Source organism: Delphinapterus leucas, chromosome 4 (assembly GCF_059928025.1).
Source record: "Delphinapterus leucas isolate spDelLeu-1000000601 "Yukka" chromosome 4, BTC_Dleu_Yukka2, whole genome shotgun sequence".
In the NCBI taxonomy this organism is placed as follows: domain Eukaryota; kingdom Metazoa; phylum Chordata; class Mammalia; order Artiodactyla; family Monodontidae; genus Delphinapterus; species Delphinapterus leucas.
The window spans coordinates 52,032,671-52,052,862 of record NC_143132.1 but is presented as its reverse complement, the minus strand read 5'-3'; positions in this window follow the sequence as shown (position 1 = coordinate 52,052,862).

Here is a 20,192-nt window from a genome sequence, read left to right as displayed (position 1 = left end):
TGTTTTTTTGATATTGAGCTGCATGAGCTGCTTGTAAATTTTGGAGATTAGTCCTTTGTCAGTTGTTTCATTTGCAGATATTTTTTCCTATTCTGAGGGTTTGCCTTTTAGTATAGTTTATGCTTTCCTTTGCTGTGCAAAAGCTTTTATGTTTCATTAGGTCCCATTTGTTTATTTTTGTTTTTATTTCCATTTGATAGGAGGTGGGTCAAAAAGGATCTTGCTGTGATTTATGTCATAGAAAGTTCTGCCTATGTTTTCCTCTAAGAGTTCTATAGTGTCTGGACTTACATTTAGGTGTTTAATCCGTTTTGAGTTTATTTTTGTGTATGGTGTTAGGGAGTGTTCTAATTTCATTATTTTACATGTAGCTGTCCAGTTTTCCCAGCACCATTTATTGAAGAGGCTGTCTTTTCTCCATTGTATATTCTTGCCTCCTTTGTCAAAAATAAGGTAACCATATGTGTGTGGGTTTATCTCTGGACTTTCTATTCTGTTCCATTGATCTATATTTCTGTTTTTGTTTCCGTACCATACTGTCTTGATTACTGTAGCTTTGTAGTATAGTCTGAAGTCTGGGAGCCTGATTCCTCCAGCTCCATGTTTCTTTCTCAAGATTGCTTTGGCTATTTGGGGTCTTTTGTGTTTCCATACAAATTGTGAATTTTTTTGTTCTAGTTCTGTGAAGAATGCCATTGGTAGTTTGATAGGGATGCACTGAATCTGTAGATTGCTTTGGGTAGTATAGTCATTTGCACATTGTTGATTCTTCCAATCCAAGAACATGGTATATCTCTCCATCTGTTTCTGTCATCTTTAATTTCTTTCATCAGTGTCTTATTGTTTTCTACATACAGGACTTTTGTCTCCTTAGGGAGGTTTATTCTTATGTATTTTATTCTTTTGGTTGCACTGATAAATGTGTTTTCTTAATTTCCCTTTCAGATTTTTCATCATTAGTGTATAGGAATGCCAGGGATTTCTGTGCATTAATTTTGTATCCTGCTACCTTACCAAATTCATTGATTAGCTCTAACAGTTTTCTGGTAGCATCTTTAGGATTCTCTATGTGTAGTATCATCTCATCTGCAAATAGTGACAGCTTTATTTCTTCTTTTCCAATTTGGATTCCTTTTATTTGTTTTTCTTCTCTGATTGCTGTGGCAAAAACTTCTAAAACTATGTTGAATAATAGTGGTGAGAGTGGACAACCTTGTCTTTCTCCTGATCGTAGAGGAAATAGTTTCAGTTTTTCACCATTGAGAACGATGTTGGCTGTGAGTTTGTCATATATGGCCTTTATTATGTTGAGGTAAGTTCCCTCTATGGCTACTTTCTGGAGGGTTTTTATCATAAATGTGTGTTGAATTTTGTTGAAAGCTTCTTCTGCATTTATTGAGATGATCATATGGCTTTTCTCCTTCAATTTGTTAATATGGTGCATCACATTGATTGATTTGCATATATTGAAGAGTCCTTGCATCCCTGGGATAAACCCCACTTGCTCATGGTTATGATCCTTTTAATGTGCTGTTGGATTCTGTTTGCTAGTATTTTGTTGAGGATTTTTGCTTCTGTGTTCATCAGTGATATTGGCCTGTAGTTTTCTTTCTTTGTGACATCTTCGTCTGGTTTTAGTATCAGGGTGATGGTGGCCTTGTAGAATGAGTTTCGGAGTGTTCCTCTCTCTACTATATTTTGGAAGCGTTTGAGAAGGATAGGTGTTAGCTCTTCTCTAAATGTTTGATAGAATTTGCCAGTGAAGCCATCTGGCCCTGGGCTTTTGATTGATGGAAGATTTTTAATCACAGTCTCAATTTCAGTGCTTGTGATTGGTCTGTTTATATTTTCTATTTCTTCCTGGTTCAGTCTTGGAAGGTTGTGCTTTTCTAAGAATTTGTCCATTTCTTCCATGTTGTCCATTTTATTGGCATATAGTTGCTTGTAGTAATTTCTCATGATCTTTCGTATTTCTGCAGTGTCAGTTGTTACTTCTTTTTCATTTCTAATTCTATTCATTTAAGTCTTCTTTTTTTTCTTGATGAGTCTAGTTAATGGGTTATTAATTTTGTTTATCTTCTCAAAGAACCAGTTTTTAGTTTTATTGATCTTTGCTATTGTTATATTCATTTCTTTTCATTTATTTCTGATCTGATCTTTATGATTTCTTTCCTTCTGCTAACTTTGGGGGGTTTTTGTTTTTCTTTCTCTGATTGCTTTAGGTGTAAGGTTAGGTTGTTTATTTGAGATGTTTCTTGTTTCTTGAGGTAGGATTGTATTGCTGTAAACTTCCCTCTTAGAACTGCTTTTGCTGCATTCCATAGGTTTTGGGTCGTCATGATTTCATTGTCAATTCTTCTAGGTATTTTTTGATTTCCTCTTTGATTTCTTCAGTGATCTCTTGGTTATTTAGTAGTGTATTGTTTAGCCTCCATTTGTTTGTATTCTTTTTATGGATTTTTTTCTTTAATTGATATCTAGTCTCATAGTGTTGTTGTCAGAAAAGATACTTGATAGGATTTCAATTTTCTTAAATTTACCAAGGCTTGATTTGTGACCCAAGATATGATCTATCCTGGAGAATTTTCCATGAGCACTTGAGATGAAAGTGTATTCTGTTGTTTTTGGATGGAATGTCCTATAAATATCAATTAAGTCCATCTTGTTTAATGTATCATTTAAAGCTTGTGTTTTTATTTATTTTTATTTTGGATGATCTGTCCATTGGCGAAAGTGGGGTATTAAAGTCCCTTACTATGATTGTGTTACTGTTGATTTCACCTTTTATGGCTGTTAGCATTTGCCTTATTTATTGAAGTACTCCTATATTGGGTGCATAAATATTTACAATTGTTATATCTTCTTCTTAGGTTGATCCTTGATCATTATGTAGTGTCTTTCTTTGTCTCTCATAATAGTCTTTTTTTTTAAGTCTATTTTGTCTGATATGAGAATTGCTACTGCAGCTTTCTTTTGATTTCCATTTGCATGGAATATCTTTTTCCATCCCATCACTTTCAGTCTGTATGTGTCCCTAGGTCTGAAGTGGGTCTCCTGTAGACAGCATATATACAGGTCTTGTTTTTGTATCCATTCAGCCAGTCTATGTCTTTTGGTTGGAACTTTAATCTACTTCCATTTATGGTAGTTATTGATATGTATGTTCCTATTACCATTTTCTTAATTTTTTTGGTTTGTTATTGTATTTCCAACTTAGAGAGCTTCCTTTAGCATTAGTTGTAAAGCTGGTGTGATGGTGCTGAATTTTTTTAGCTTTTGCTTGTCTGTAAAGATTTTAATTTCTCCATCAAATCTGAATGAGATCCTTCCTGGGTAGAGTAATCTTGGTTATAGGTTTTTGCCTTTCATCACTTTAAATATGTCCTGCCACTCCCTTCAGGCTTGCAGAATTTCTGCTGAAATATCAGCCCTTAACGTTATGGGGATTCCCTTGTATGTTATTTGATGTTTTTCCCTTGCTGTTTTTAATAGTTTTTCTTTTTATTTAATTTTTGATAGTTTGATTAATATGTGTCTTCACGTGTTTCTCTTTGGATTTATCCTGCATGGGACTCTATGTGCTTCCTGGGCTTTATTGACTATTTCCTTTCCCATGTTAGGGAGGTTTCAACTATAATCTCTTCAAATATTTTCTCAGATCATTACTTTTCCTCTTCTTCTTCTGAGACCTCTATGATTAGAACGTTGGTGCATTTAATGTTGTCCCAGAGATCTCTGAGACTGTCCTCAAGTCTTTTCATTCTTTTTTCTTTATTCTGCTCTGTGGTAGTTATTTCCAATATTTTATCTTCCAGGTCACTTATCCAATCTTCTGCCTCAGTTATTCTGCTATTGATTCCTTGTAGAGAATTTTTAATTTCATTTATTGTTTGTTCATCATTGTTTGTTTGCTCTTTAGTTTTTCTAGGTCCTTGTTAAATATTTCTTGTATTTTCTCCATTCTATTTCCACGATTTTGGATCATCTTTACTATCATTACTCTGAATTCTTTTTCAGGTAGACTGCCTATTTCCTCTTCATTTGTTTGGTCTGGTGGGTTTTTACCTTGCTTCTTCATCTGCTGTGTGTTTCTCTGTCTTCTCATTTTGCTTAACTTACTGTGTTTGGGGTCTCCTTTTCATAGGCTGCTGGTTAGTAGCTCCTGTTTTTTTGGTGTCTGCCCCCAGTGGATAAGTTTGGTTCAGTGGGTTGTGTAGGCTTCATGATAGAGGGGACTGGTGCTTGTGTTCTGGTGAATGAGGCTGGATCTTGTCTTTGTGGTGTGCAGGACCATGTCCGTCGGTGTGTTTTGGGATGGCTGTGACCTATTATGATTTCCGACCTCCTCTCTGCTAATTTCTGGCCTCCTCTCTGCTAATGGGTGGGTTTGTGTTCCTGTCTTGCTAGTTGTTTGGCATAGGGTGTCCAGCACTGTAGCTTGCTGGTCATTGAGTGGAGATGGGTCTTTGCGTTTATATGGAGATCTCTGGGAAAGCTTTCACTGTTTGATATTACGTGGAGCCGGGAGGTCTCTGGTGGACCAATGTCCTGAACTCAGCTCTCCCACCTCAGAAGCACAGCCCTGACACCTGTCCAGTGCACCAAAACCCTGTCAGCCACACAGCTCAGAAGAAAATCGAGGAAAAAAGAAAGGAAGAAAGAAGGAAAATAAATTAATTAAAATAAAGTTATTAAAATAAAAATTATTAAAAATAAAAAATTAAAGAGTAATAAAAAGAGAAAGAAAGAAGAGAGCAACCAAACAAAAAAACAAAAAAATCCACCAATGATAACAAGAACTAAAAACTATACTAAATAAATAAATAAATAAAGGACAGAATCCTAGGACTAATTCTAGAAGCAAAGCAAAAGGTATACAAACAAAATCATACATAGAAGCATACACACTCACATAAAAAAGAAAAAGGAAAAAATGTATATATCTATATATAAAGAAAAAGGGAGAGAGCAACCAAATCAATAAACAAATCTACCAATGATAATAAACTCTAAATACTAAACTAAGATAACATAAAACCAGAAACAAACGTAGAAAGCAAATCCCAAGTCTACAGTTGCTCCCAAAGTCCACTGCCTCAGTTTTCGGATGACTTTTTGTCTATTTAGGTATTCCAGAGATGCAGGGTATATCAAGTTGATTGTGGAGATGTAATCTGCTGCTTCTGAGGCTGCTGGGAGAGATTTCCCTTTCTCTTCTTTGTTCTCACAGCTCCTGCTGTTCAGCTTTGGATTGGCCCCACCTCTGCGTGTAGGTCGCCTGAGGGCATCTGTTCTTTACTCAGACAGGACGGGGTTAAATAGCAGCTGATTAGGGGGCTCTGGCTCACTCAGGCCAGGGAGAGGGAGGGGTACGGAAAGCGGCAGCAGAGGCCAGCATGATGTTGCAATAGCCTGAGGTGTGCTGTGTGTTCTTCCAGGGAAGTTGTCCCTGGATCACGGGACCCTGGCAGTGGTGGGCTGCACAGGCTCTTGGGAGGGGAAGGGAGGTGTGGATAGTGACCTGCACTTGCACACAGGCTTCTTGGTGGCTGCAGCAGCAGCATTAGCATCTCATGCCCATCTCTGGTGTCCGTGATGATAGCCACGGCTTGCCTCTGTCTCTGGAGTTTGTTTAGATGGTGCTCTCAATCCTGCGCACCCCAAATCCGAAACCAATGGTCTCTTGCCTCCTAGGCACTTCCAAACTTTTTCCCAGACTCCTTCCCGGCTAGCTATGGTGTACTAGCCCGCTTCAGGCTTTCATGCAGCCAACCCCAGTCCTCCAAAGCCCGAGCTTCAGCTCCCAGCCCCCACCTGCCCCGGCGGGTGAGAAGGCAAGACTCTTGGGCTGGTGAGTGCCAGTCGGCACCGATCCTCTGTGTGGGAATCTCCCCACTTTGCCCTCCGCACCCCTGTTGCTGTGCTCTCCCCTGTGGCTCCAAAGCTTGCCCCCTGCCACCCCCTGCCTCCACCAGTGAAGGGCCTTCCTAGTGTGTGGAAACTTTTCCTCCTACACAGCTCCCTCCCAGAGGTGCAGGGACATCCCTATTCTTTTGTCTCTGTTTATTCTTTTTTCTTTTGCCCTACCCAGGTATGTGGTGAGTTTCTTGCCTTTTGGGAAGTCTGAGGTCTTCTACCAGCATTCAGTAGGTGTTCTGTAGGAGTTATTCCACATGTAGCTGTATTTCTGATGTATTTGTGGGGAGGAAGGTGATCTCCACATCTTACTCCTCCACCATCTTGAAGGTCTCCCCCCATTAGCATATTAATCATAGATATTTTTAAATCCCTGATGGATTGTTCCAATATCTGGGTTGTATCTGAGTGTCTGCAGCTACCAAGGGTTCTATACTCTAAATGCTAGCTGACACTAAACCTTCAGAGGTTTATTAATAAAATCTTCTTATTCTCTTTTATGACAGTCTTGTATTTGTCTCTTGCTCTGCCCCAGGTAGCCTAGCATATTTGACCACATCTCTCTTTGATGGTTTCTACTTCTCTTTAGATTTAAGGCTAGCTGATTGCCCTCTGATCTCAGCTCAAGAAAATATATGGATTTGTAAATCACCCTTCTTTCTCCTAGGTGCTAAGATGGGAGCAGCACTCTTTCTTGTTTTCTACATCCTTTAAACAAACTGGAATTCTTAGTTACCAATTTTTAATTATCATTTTTTTATACCTTTGTTTCTTGACTTAACAGCTTTAGGTAGTAACTAGAAATTTTCATTGAGTAAATGAATCTATTTATATTATATTTTACCACTTCCACCCTCTCCACACCTTCTAATTAGAATAAATTTTTCTAGTTATTCTGATGATTGTCATTACCTAAAACACAGCCTTTAAATCTCTATTTCTTAATTTATAAATTATAGACATATTCTACTTCTAAGTATGAATGTTGAGAATTTAGAGCACTTTCACTCTCACATGAATTACAGATTTGTAAATTTTTTAAAATTGAGATATAATTGACATATAACATTGTATTGGTTTTAGATATACAACATAATGATTTGATATATGTAAATATTGTAAAATGGTCACCACAATAAATTTAGTTAACACCCATACCTACACAAGGTTGGGAATTTTTTTCTTGTGATGAGAACTTTTAAGCTCTACACTTAGCAACTTTCAAATACACAATACAGTATTGTTAACTATAGTCACCATGCTGTATATTGCATCCCCAGGACTCTTTGTCTTATAATGGGAAGTATGTACCTTTTGACTACCTTCACTCATTCTGCCCACCCTCTAATCCCCACTTCTGGCAACCACCAATCTTCTCTGTATCTATGAGTTCCGTGTTTTTATTAGATTCTAGGTATAAGTTTAGATTCCACATATAGTATTTGTTTCTCTCTGACTTCTTTCACTTAGCCTATTGCCGTCCAAGCCCACCCACGTTGCAGCAAAAGACAGGGTTTCCTTCTTTTTATGACTGAGTAATATTCCATTATATGTATGTACCACACTTCTTTATCCATTCATCATTGATTGACACTTTGTTTTTTCATGCCTTGGCTTTTGTAAATAATGCTTCAGTGAATGTGGGGTGGGGGGTGCAGATATCTTTGTGAGACAGTGATTTTTATCCTTCAAATAAATACCCAGAAGTGGAATTCCTGGATCATATGATAGTTCTACTTTTAATTTTTTGAGGAACCTCCATACTAGTTTCCATAGTGGCTGTACCAAATTACATTTTCATCATCATAATATTCTAATTTTTGCTTTTGTGAGTAGTTATCTTTATTATTTTTAAAAAAATAGCATTGGTTGAGTCTACAGAACTATAAAGATGAAAAACATTATGTGCTTATTCTTTATTTCTGCTCCCTCCTCCAAAATATTGATAGTTAATTTTAAATGTGCAAGCTTTTTAATACTTATACTCAATTTGTCCACATTTTTCTAAAGATAGTTTCTAAATATGTAATCTAATGAACTGATTTTATGATAGTAATTTGTTAATACCACTGAACCAAGAAAGAATACTGTGCCTAATATGTGCACACTTGATTGTGTACACAATAATAAAGACGTGCACAGAGACTGATTGTTTTTCAGACTACCAAGTGGAACTTTCACCTGAGTGTCTATTTTCACACATCCATGTCATTCTGAATTGCAATTAAGGGAAAAGATACCCATCTGTATATAAAACACTAAGCATTTAAAGAGTACATAAGAATTTGAAATGTACATTTTTTATGTCTTTTCTCTGTGTAACCAACTATTGCTGAAAATAGCTACAGATTGATGTAGCTCAAATGCTCTTACTTTTTATAAATCAAAGCAGCTTTATACAAATCAAGCAGCTATAATAGACATAACACTACATGTACAACATTAGTTTTGTATGCCACAAAGAGCCTGAGTATCTGTTATTTGTAAACTATTTTTACTTTGCTTTGGGTTGTAAATTCTTTTAATTCAGTTTTATGATTTATACGAATCCAGTTTTAGTTCTTATGGCTATCTGAATGTAATAGAGATACACAATCCCCCACACAATGCCTCTACATTCACTTACTGTAGACTTGACTGAAAATGTTTTGTAAGAGACCCACTCCAAAGCTTTAAAATTCTTAGACATAAATGGTATATTTTATACCTAAAACTCAAAGTGCAAAAGAAATTGCAATATCTAAACTGACAATGAAAACTGAGTGGCCTTGGTGAAATAGAGGTTGCTACCAGCTTCATAACTAGTTAGTGGGTACACATTCTGGGGGAGTTAATAGTTTGTCAAATTTGCCATGCAGCAAATTGATCTTATGAAGAATGGCTATTGGTGAATGAATTTTCTGAAAATTGATCTGGGGCATTTAGATCACCACCCCAAAATGATAATCCAGGAAGGCATCCTCACCACGTTGACAAACTATTGAAAGTAGAATGCAAGGATATACAGATACACATGAATGGAATGTCTTGAGAATACAATGTCATGCCTATAGGTTTGCATTGCTGCTGTGAAGAGTATTTTCTAAAATTTTAAATATGAATATAGATTGCTTTTTGAATTATGTCAAATAAATGAATGGAAAAGCATATAAATTAGTAACATTTATAATATTAAATCTGATTTCAAGTATTTTATCCATAGGTCACTTTCAGTCCAGTCATGTTTTTTACTTCTATTTTGAATCACCTCCCAATTCATATATCTTATTAAGGTACACCAAAAATTACCTATTCGAATAAATTTTCACTTTAACATTAATTTGAGGTAAGATATAGATTGGGAAAACAAACTAATTATGATAGTTTTGAGCATACCCATTCTAATAGATTCACATAATGGTGCCAATTAATTAAAGAAAGAGTTGTTAAATACCATATTCCCTCTTTTATGCTTGTGTTTCCCTTTATTAATCTTTATGAAGAACTCCAAAACTGGTTAATTCTTTCATAGTATTTTCTTTTCATATGATTTTTTCTTGTACTGACATTGTATTTTTCTTCTTTCCTCAGAGAACCATAAATTGCATTTTTGTGCCTTCTTTCTGGTTTTGCTGCTTGGGTTACACAATCCTACTTCAAGAACTGCTTGATCCATAACCATGTGACTTTGTGTAGTTTATTTCAGGCTTTTCTTTTCTACCTTCAGCTCTCCAAATGTGTCTATTTTCTGTTACTTGATTTCTGAGTTAGATTTCTTATCCTGAATCAGAAAATTTGGCTTCAACCTCTAGTTGACGTCCATTTCATTTTCTTTGGGCTTAATCTTCCTTTGTTTGTATTAATGTCTTCCTCCTCCAGTCCCCTTTCCCCCCATAGTTAGACTTCACACAAAGCTGTGTGCTCAAAAATAAACATGCTCTGTCTCACTCTGTAAGAGCTGTCTTCCTCCTGCTGCTTTCTTGCTGTACTTCTTGTTTATCTCTAGCTACTTTACACTGTGTCTCTTATCTTTTCTCATCACAACATGAAACCCATCTTCTTTATTTTTTCACTTCTATCCTTAAAACGTCTCTTATTCCCTTTGTCTTTTATTTATTTATTTTAATTAATTAATTTATTTATTTATTTTTGGCTGCATTAGGTCTTTGTCTTTTATTTATTTATTTTAATTAATTAATTTATTTATTTATTTTTGGCTGCATTAGGTCTTCGTTCCTGCATGCAGGCTTTCTCTAGTTGCGGCCAGCAGGGGCTACTCTTCGTTGTGCACAGGCATCTCATTGAGGTAGCTTCTCTTGTTGCAGAGCACAGGCTCTAGGCACGTGAGCCTCAGTACTTGTGGCTCACGGGCTCTAGAGCGCAGGCTCAGTAGCTGTGATGCACGGGTTTAGTTGCTCCATGGCATGTGTGATCTTCCTGGACCAGGGCTCAAACTTGTGTCCCCTGCATTGGCAGGTGGATTCTTAACCACTGCACCACCAGGGAAGTTCCCCCTTTATCTTTTAGAGCCCCAGAAGACTCCCCTGCAGGTGGTATGAACTGAGATATTTATTTATTTATTTTTACCCCCTTGAGCCAGTGAAAGAGGTCACACTTTGCCTGCCCAGCTTTATTAAGGAATGTACTGGGGAAGCTTGAATAGCTATATTCTTTTAATCACAATGGCTATACCTATTTCCAATTTTAGAGGAAGAACTGAGAGTTAGTTTAAATAAATATTAAGAACATTGGCTTTGGACTCAGACTTCTTTTGGACTCCCAATTCTACCACTCACAGGTTTTGGTTCTTAGGGAAATTCATTTATCCTTTCTCAGTCTATGTTTTTTTCATTTGTAACAATATTAGTATGTATGGTAACTTGTAGTCTGTATGTGTGTATATGTGTGAATTAAATGATATTTATAACACTTTCCTGAATGTCTGGCACATTAACACTTAATAAATAAATGCTGTAATTAGTAATTATTACTTCTAATATATAATTGTTCTTTGTATCATAGAGTCTTTCTGGTTAAACATCACATTAAGATGTAGTCCTAGGCCTCATATTGAGAATTATTGGGGCAAAATTTTGTAATTATTTTTCTCTCCCCTCACTCAGTGCAGTCACCCATAAAGTAGATAACTTACCCTCCCCTTGCTAGAGCTCTATTTTATAATTCTATTACCTAGACCAAGTCCCAAAATTGTGTACTATTTTAACAATATCTGTTTATTTACCTTAATTAGTTCCCAATTTCTCCTGTGTCCACTGTGTTATTTTAAGAAAGAAACCACAATTTTTGTTTTTGACCTACTAAGTTGAATCTCATTGAACTGGTCCTTTTTTCAATGATAAAAAATTTTAGATGACTTTTGTTGTTCTCTAATTTAGATCTTTCATTAAACCCCTAAGCAATTGAATTACTTTAATAGCAATTTCAGATTTATTTAACTTGAACATTTATGACCCAGTACATTATTTCTTTCTGAGAAGATGTGCTAATATTTATAAAAATGACCCTGACAACTTCTTCTTGTACAGGAGTCTTTCTGCTCCTCTTCTCCCCTCCAGCAGGGCTTAATATTGTTTACTTTCATCTGTTCCTCTTTTCAAACCTCACCCCTCATGGCCTTTTAAGAGAAACCTGGCAAACAAGAACACCTTTTTTCTTTCTTCTTACTCTGTAATTTTTTTTCTCACCAATCTACTTCCCATCTTTTTTCCATTCTCCATTATTTTGACTTCTTTACTCTTTCAGTTGTAGGTAATTAGTGATCTTGTCCTTACTCTTTATTCAGATGAGCAGGGAAATTTTGGACTCCACATGTCTTGTTTAGTATCGCTCTGCTCCTGATGCTCTTATGGAAGCTTTCTCTCTACCAGGTTTTTATCATGGCTTGTGCCTCCATCATGATTTAACTGCTGCACCTCCCACTACAGCTCCACATGTCCTTCATCACTGCCATTTGTTCTTCTTGGCTTTCCTCAGGATCCATGACCTCTGATAGGGGATGCTACTTAGAATTTGCAGTAGTTTTTGTTTTTTTAAAGATAATTTGTGTAAAAGTTTATCCCACTCCCCAAAGTGACATTCAGAAAAATCGAAAAGTCATCTTTTACAGAGAATTCATCACCTGATTTATACTTTTGTATAGTTATACTTTCCAGCCTTGTACTTTAATTAACGCTTTAAAAAAATAGAGAGCACATTCTGCATGACCTGGACATTTCAGCTTACTTACCACTTTTCTTTCAAGTAAAGTAAAACATTGAGACCCTTTCCTGGTATGAACAGGTTTAATGCTTCTAGAACTGGGCTTATGATTCCACCAAGGGTAGTTCAAAGAAGTAGTGAATATATATATTCACTACTATATATAATATATATATATTATATATATATAATGTTTAATATTAGACAGGAGCAGAATAGATGGCTGGTTGTCTTCACTTCATTGTAAGAATATTTATAAAAAAGACAGTCTAAGATTTTCATGACGTAAAAATCTTATTAAAAGACATTCATGAGTGTTATAGGTTTAAGTAACACTAGCAAAGCTTTTCAACTCAGTGGCCCAGATTTCATAGAACACTTGTGCCTATTTCATAGAATCTTGTACCAGATTTCACACAGAGCTAGCATTGTACCAAAGAAAATCTCCATCATCCTTTTCTTTAACAGCTTATCATATTCTTCCATAAGGCTTTCTCTAAACACATTGTACAGAATCCCTAAGGATGTGGCTTGTAACAACTTTTCAGTAGTGCATGGTGTGACATCACCACACACACACATACACACACACACACACACACACACACACGGCTGATAGTTGAGAACCCATTCACAGAACAGCATGGGAACGCACAAGCCTTTCAAAGAGTCACAATGTAATTTTGCAATGTGGCAAATTGCAATCCACGGGAGATGATGGCAGCCAAAGGAGAAACTCTCCTTTGCAAGATTTAGGAGGGGAAGTCAAGGGCTTTATGAGGCAGAATCTTTTTTTTTTCCTTCACAGTAAAGAAACTCCATAATGAGTGTTTCCACAGCCATTGCTGAGTCACTGCTGAAAGAATCAGGTTGGTAGGTTTAAAGGGTATTTTACCTCCAAAAATTCTGGTAAGATATTTTCCCTGAGTTTTTCACCTCACTGCTTTTACTAGATGCCAGATGTGGAGGCTATATGGTGACAACCAGATGATACAGCTTGTCTATGAGAGAAAGGGTGTGTGTTTAATCCACATGCAAATGAGCACTGAAGAGTTTAACAATGAGCTCCTGGAATACAGCAAGCAGGTAAGGTGAAGTCACAGCAGCTGCTTTGGTGGAACAAAGTTGGAGTTTCTTGATAACTGAAAGAGGAAACGACTATACAGGGAAGGGAAGATGAGAAATATAGGTGATTTTTGCAAGTAACATTTAACATCTAAAATGATATTTTCCCAGTATCATCTTTTTGATAATATTGAAGAAGAGAGGAGATGAATAAAACCAGTCCCACCACAGATGAAGCAGGCAATCTGGAAAGAGCACTTTGTGGAAGGCATTCCATTGAAAAGAGCTTCTGAAAAGACATTAACAGATTTTCTTTCCCTACATTTGCTATTTCACAAGTACAGGAAATATAAGTTGTAGTAGATATAACTAGAAGAAAAGAAATTATTGATGAAATATGTGTAGTCAACTATTTATCCTGCTTTAAATACTGATCTTTAAGCAGTTTCAGACAGAAAGATAATTTTCTTTAATTAATATACTGGCTCTGAATAAAGAAAGTAAGCAGTCTGCTATTGTCCAGCATGAATCAATGTGTATAAAAGCAGATAAAAAACAATCATGACAGTAAAGGAAGAAGAACACCTTGACAGGGTAAGGAAGGAGATTTTTCTCAGAAAATCATAACTAATGATTTCCACCAAAGCCCAAAGAAAAGTGACTTGTAATTAGCATAAGTATCACACTATAGTGATGTGTACATTTTTTTCATTTTTTCTATACATTTAGGCTTATGTTCAATGTTTTAAAACACTGCTCATTTCTCAGTGTGTTTAATCATTTAGAAACTAAATTTAAAATTATTTTTATAAGATTGCTAATTGAAAATAATGGTTAGACAGTACAATGGGAGTTACCTGAACAAGAAGAATATAACTGAGAATTTTATTCAACATATTTTTGGGGGCAGATAATCTCAGTTCCAATTTTTGTATGGTGTCTGAAAAGGTATAATTTCCATTTGGACAGGCCAACCAATGTGCCTTATATTTCCAGAGATTTTGTGTTCAAGGGTTAGGCCAATTTATTACTGGATTATGTTTATATTTGAGGAAAAAAATGCCACTAACCACAGTTGTCTGACATCCTATTTGTCAATCCTAGGCAATCTTGCACTTTCCTGTTAATTTTTTTCTATAAATTAACATTTAGTTATTTCCTATTAAAATTTTTTCAAATGTTTCTACTTCAAGTTTTATTACGCAGTAGTTGGGATTATGGCAACTTTTAAAAAATTCTTTCCCTGTCAGTAAAACATCTCTAATAATTCTTCAACTCGTATTCCTTTTCCAGCTGTGTCCGGAGAGAGATTGTACTTGCAACTATGCTTTGCATTGAGGCGGGGCCCCTTTAAACAGTTAAGGCCATTAGTATGTGAGTGGAAGTAATGAGCGTCATTTCCAGAGGCCCCCAAAACCTCTTGCACAATCCTCCATGGTCTCTCATTTCCCTTATTTGCCAGCTGGTTGCATCCTCTAGTTGAGGGTACTGAGGCTCTAGAGGTGTGACTAGCAATTTTTTTTTTTCTGAAAAGGCCAGATAGTAAATTATTTGCTTGTCATACACATTATTTTTTTTAAATAGCTGTTAAAAATGCAAAAAACATTCTTTGTCCACATGCCTTACAAAAACAGGTTTGGGGCCCAAATTGTTCCATGGGTCGTAGTTTTCTGACTTTTGCTCAAGATGGTGAATGAACTTCATGGCAGAAATCTGAATTCCTAAATGACTCCATGGAGCAGTGCCCTGCTTACCCCTTTCTTCAACCCACAGTGGACTAGGATGCAAGCATTACACTTCTGAGATTTGAAAGTTGTTTGTTTTACCTGTTTCTCTGGCATAATATATTCTCTTTTATCTAATGCTTGATCCTATTATGATCTAACCTAAAACTGAGCTGCAATATTTTTCCCAATTGCCTCTTAAATTTGCTGTTTAATAGCCTTCAGATATTTCTAGTGTGCTTTTAATTCCATTCCCTATTGTAGTTGACCAATCTGTTTACATTTAACACTTTTAATCTTACTTTGTATCCATCCAGATTCTTGATCAGTGAATACTTTCTGCTTTTCCTCCTGTTTGACAGCATCTTTCTGGAATTCAGGTACCCAAACTGTTGATAGCAGTAGAGAACTGGTAGAAGGTTATTACCAAGTAACATGATCTTGACGTTTGTGAACACTAAGTACTTCAATGCTTCCCGTAAGTAGCCCTATCACTCTAACCTGCAAAACCATTTGTTGGTTTCCTCTTTCAAAATGAACAACAAAACTCTGCCAGCCTGGAACCGGGCAGTGAGATAAGCTAAAAGTAAGCTGTATCAGGCAGCTGTCATGTTAGATTCTGGCCTTGTTGGGCACTTTAGAGAATTCAGGTGCTTAGATTAGTAAGCCAGACAAAACTTTTAGTTCATTTCATACGTGATGGCATATCACTCACACATACAAAAATGATTGCACTCTAAACGATAATGACAAAAACTCTAGATCAAAAAAGAAGTTTGGCATGAAAATGGATAAGTGTGTTGTTGCTGCTGAACAAATTATCACAAACTTTGTGACTTTAAACAAGACAAATTTATTATCTCACAGTTTCCATGGGTCAGGAGTCTGGGTGTTAATTAGCTGGTTCCTCTGATCACATCTCAGAGGGTGAAATCAAGCTGCTGGCTGGGGCTACGATCCTCACATGAGGCCTGGGGGCCTTTTCCAAGCTTGTTGGTTGTTGGCAGAATTCACTTCCTTGTGGTTTTAGGGCTAAAGGTCTCTGTTTTCTTGCAGGCTGCCAATTCAGGGTCACAGTCAGCTTCTAGAGGCTGTCCTCCATCAGCAGTTCAAAAAGTAACTGTTTTTTTTCTTCCAAGTCAGCAGTAGTGTTTTTGACTTCTTTTGCTGCATCTGTTCTGTGTCTAGGTGGAGAAGCTTTGCTGTTTTGAAGTGCTTGTGTGATTAGATTGGGCCCACTTGGATAATCTCAGATTATCTCCCTATTTTAAAGTCTGTAATTTCAATCACATCTGCAAGGTCACCCCTTTTTCTTGTCAAATGAAGTAACATATTCACTGGTTCCAGGAATTAGGATGAGGACAGTGTTTTTTTTGGGGGGGGGGTTGGGGCACGGCACATTATACCTACCAGAATGGAGCTTCAGGAGAAACACACAATTCTAAATATATTTTGAAAGGTATAATTCTTGTTAGTGTTTGTGCTTTCTTCATAAAACACTTAGAAAACTTTCTGAAACAAAATAAAAAATACAACTGTGGCACAATATGTTACAAATTAGAGCTTATGATTTAGATAACAGAATTCCCAACAATTGTCCTTCTCACATTGAAAAAATAATTTAAAACTTTTTTGTTTATTAATTTTTTCATCCTGCCAGGAAGAATTTTGAAAGACTCTGAAATAAAAAAAAAATTAATATGTGTCCTGTCTGGTTCATGTATATGTGTATATCTGTCTATTAGCGACTTTGAGTTTTTAAATTATAGAATACTGATCATAATGCAAATTATTCTTGTATAAGAAATGCAAATTAGTTGTGACCAGTGAAATGCAAGTGATTATTGCCCTGTGGATAGACCCATTTTGCATCTATTTGTAAATTTATTTCAGAATTCATTATTCTCTCTTTTTATGTATGGTTCTTAGAATTCTCCTCTGAATTTGTTGCAACATGTTACTGTTCTCCACATTAACTGTTGAGTTAGGTAATATCTTGGACATGTGTTCATTCTGTATTTGTGTAATAATCATGATTTTATCCTTTTAAAAAAAGTGATCCTTTAACAATTTTCAGCATGGAAACAACCATTCTTTCTTTGTTTTGTACATTCTTACCTTCTACCTCAAGGCTATTCTTCTGTTGGAGGCTTTTCGAAAAGGATCTCCCATTGGGAGATTCCCCTATTTGGTGTGAGATAGCCCTAAGGTCATACCAGAAAGCTGAAAGGTCTAGGTCAGTGCTCTCCAACTGAGAGGTAATGGAAGTCACAAATGTGAGACACTTAGGTAATTTTAAGTTTTCTAGTAGCAATATTTTAAAAACTAAAAAGAAATAGGTGACGCTAATTTTAATAATCTAATTTATTTAACCCAATATATACAAAATATCTTTATTTCAACAGATAATCAATAAAATAGTTAATGTTATTTTACATTTTTATTCTAATTCTTCAAAATCAGGTGTGTATTTTTTTTTTTTAGGTGTGTATTTTACCCTTACATCTACATTGTCTACTTGTTAATTGTTCAATAGCCACATATAGCTATTGGCCTGCATATTGAGCTGTTGCAGCTCTAGCAATACCTTGAATTCTATTCATTTTCAAAACAATTCTCCTAGGCTTTAATTAACTTTGAGCACCCAATATATTTCTCATAAATTCCTTTTTTTAAAAAAACTGTGATAGCCCTAATATTTTTGCAGCTTACAAAAATATTTGGTATTCAACAAACAGAACATGAATAATTTTTATTTATATAGTTGTTTTAATTTACAAAGAGCAGTCATATCTATTAGTCCACTAAATCTTAACCACATTAGGAATAGATTATTTTAATCTTATTTCTTAAAGAGAAATTAAAGATGTCAGAGATTTCAAAGATAGTATTAGAGCTAACAACAGCTCCTAGACATTTTTATTTCTGTACATATTTGTCAAGAGAAGTCACCTCTGCTGCCTAGGTAATAACTGCATAACCTATGCTGCAGTAGTAAACAACCTCCAAATCCTGGTGAATTAACACATCAAATTTTTATTTTTCATTCACTTCACAAATCAGTGTGAGTAGGGTGCCTCTCATAAGGGCTCTCTTCCAAAGTTTGGGTTAGAGATCTAAACCTCTTCCATTTTGCAGCAACTCCATTAAGGTATCCTTGCTTTCCAGTGCTGGAAATGAGAGAACAGGGACAGGAATCACCTGCTCTAAATTGTCTCATTCTTGCTGATGTTCTGTTTGTATAAGAGTTAGTCACATAGTCCAACCAGGATTCATGCCACTGGAGAATTTAGAGCAAGACAGGTTATTTTGTCTACAATAATAACCTCAGCCACATTGAGCAATGGTCAACCCAGTGATTTAGGAAAATTTATTTTGTTTTTGAATATACAAAAACCTTGTGTTTCTTTTCAAGTTTAAAATGTCTAAAATGAAATTTGCCTTCTTCTATTCCTTATTTTATGGTTTATCCATTTTGCCTAATGGCATAACAATTTTCCCTGATAACTTTTCATTCTTTGTACCTTATTGGCTTTCATATCCATTTTATTGTCATATGTGGCATAATTTGATGATATAATTTTTTCACTTCACACTCTTTTTTGTTTCAGTCATAAAATTGGTATATTATTTCAAAGCTCATAACATCTGAATCATTTGATAGACTCTGATTAATATTTTCTGAATTTAGTGTCTCTCCATTCTTTACTTGAATCCTGGCTTTACCAGTAACTCATTGTATAACCTTGTGCAAGTTGCTCACCTTATTTGTGCATCAGTATTCTCACATGTAAAACTTCAAAAATAATAGAAATATTTTAATAGAATTGATAGAAGGATTACATGAGTTAAAACAAAGTGCTTCGAAGAAAGCTTAGTGTATGCTACACACTCAAATATTAACTCTTATTATTACTAGTTCATCAGTGCTTCTTATACTGGAGTTTTCATTATGATCCAGCTTTGCAAATCTCTCAGATTGGCATTTGATGCCTTCCACAATAATATCCCAAGCTATTGTTATGTGACTATATACCAGTATCTCCATCCAGACTGAACCATTCATTAATTTTCAAACACTATATCAGAATATCTTCTCCTGTAATCATGATCTTCTACTTGAAGCAGGTTTCTCCTGCACTTCTGTTAAAAATTGCATCTGTTTACTACTACCCTAACAATGAAGGGTTTCCTGACCCTGCAAAGGGTGGAGGAAAGAAGTAGAGATGTGGCAAGGGAAGAAAACATAAAAATATATAAACAATCTTGGGACTTCCCTGGCAGTCCAGTGGTTAAGACTTCGCCTTCCAAAGCAGGGGGTACGGGTTCGAGATCCCTGGTCAGGGAGATAAGATCCCACATGCCTCGTGGCCAAAAAAACCAAAACATAAAACAGAAGCAATATTGTAACAAATGCAATAAAGACTTAAAAAATTTTTTTTAATTAAACAATCTTAGTCATTTTAGGGAAAAATGTTTCATCTTTACACAATCCCAGTGGCTAACCTCTTACATTAGTTAGGGTTCTCCAGAGAAACAGAACTAATAGGACTGATTGATTCATTGGTTTAAAGAATTGGCTCACATGATTATAGAGGTTGATAAGTCATAAGATCTGCAGTCAGCAAACTGGAGACTCACGGGAGCCAATATGTATTACAACCCAAGTCTGAAGACCTAAACACCAGGAGAGCTGATAGTGTAAGTTCCAATTTGAAAGTCATCAGGCTCAAACCCAAGAAGAGCTGATGTTTTAGTCCAAGTCTTAAGTCCAGAAAAGACCAATGTCCAGGTGAATGGATTTAGAGACTGTCATACAGAGTGAAGTAAGTCAGAAAGAGAAAAGCAAATATCATATATTAACACATATATGTGGAACCTAGAAAAATGGTACAGATGAACTGGTTTGCAGGGCAGAAATAGAGGCACAGATGTAGAGAACAAACATATGAACACCAAGGGGGGAAAGTGGTGGGGCATGGTGGTGGTGGGATGAATTGGGAGATTGGGATTGACATATATACACTAATATGTATAAAATAGATAACTAATAAGAGCCTGCTGTATAAAAAAAATTTAAAAATAAAATAAAAAAAGATCAATGTCCCAGTTCAATTTGCTAGGCAGGAGGAGTTCTCTCTTACTTAGACTTCTTGTTCTTTTCAGGTCTTCAATTGATTGGACGAGGCCCACCCAGATTAGGGACAGCAGTCTGCTCTACTTGTTCTGCTGGTTCAAAAGTTAATCTCATTCAGAAACCCTTTCATGGCATACCCAGAATAATGTTTC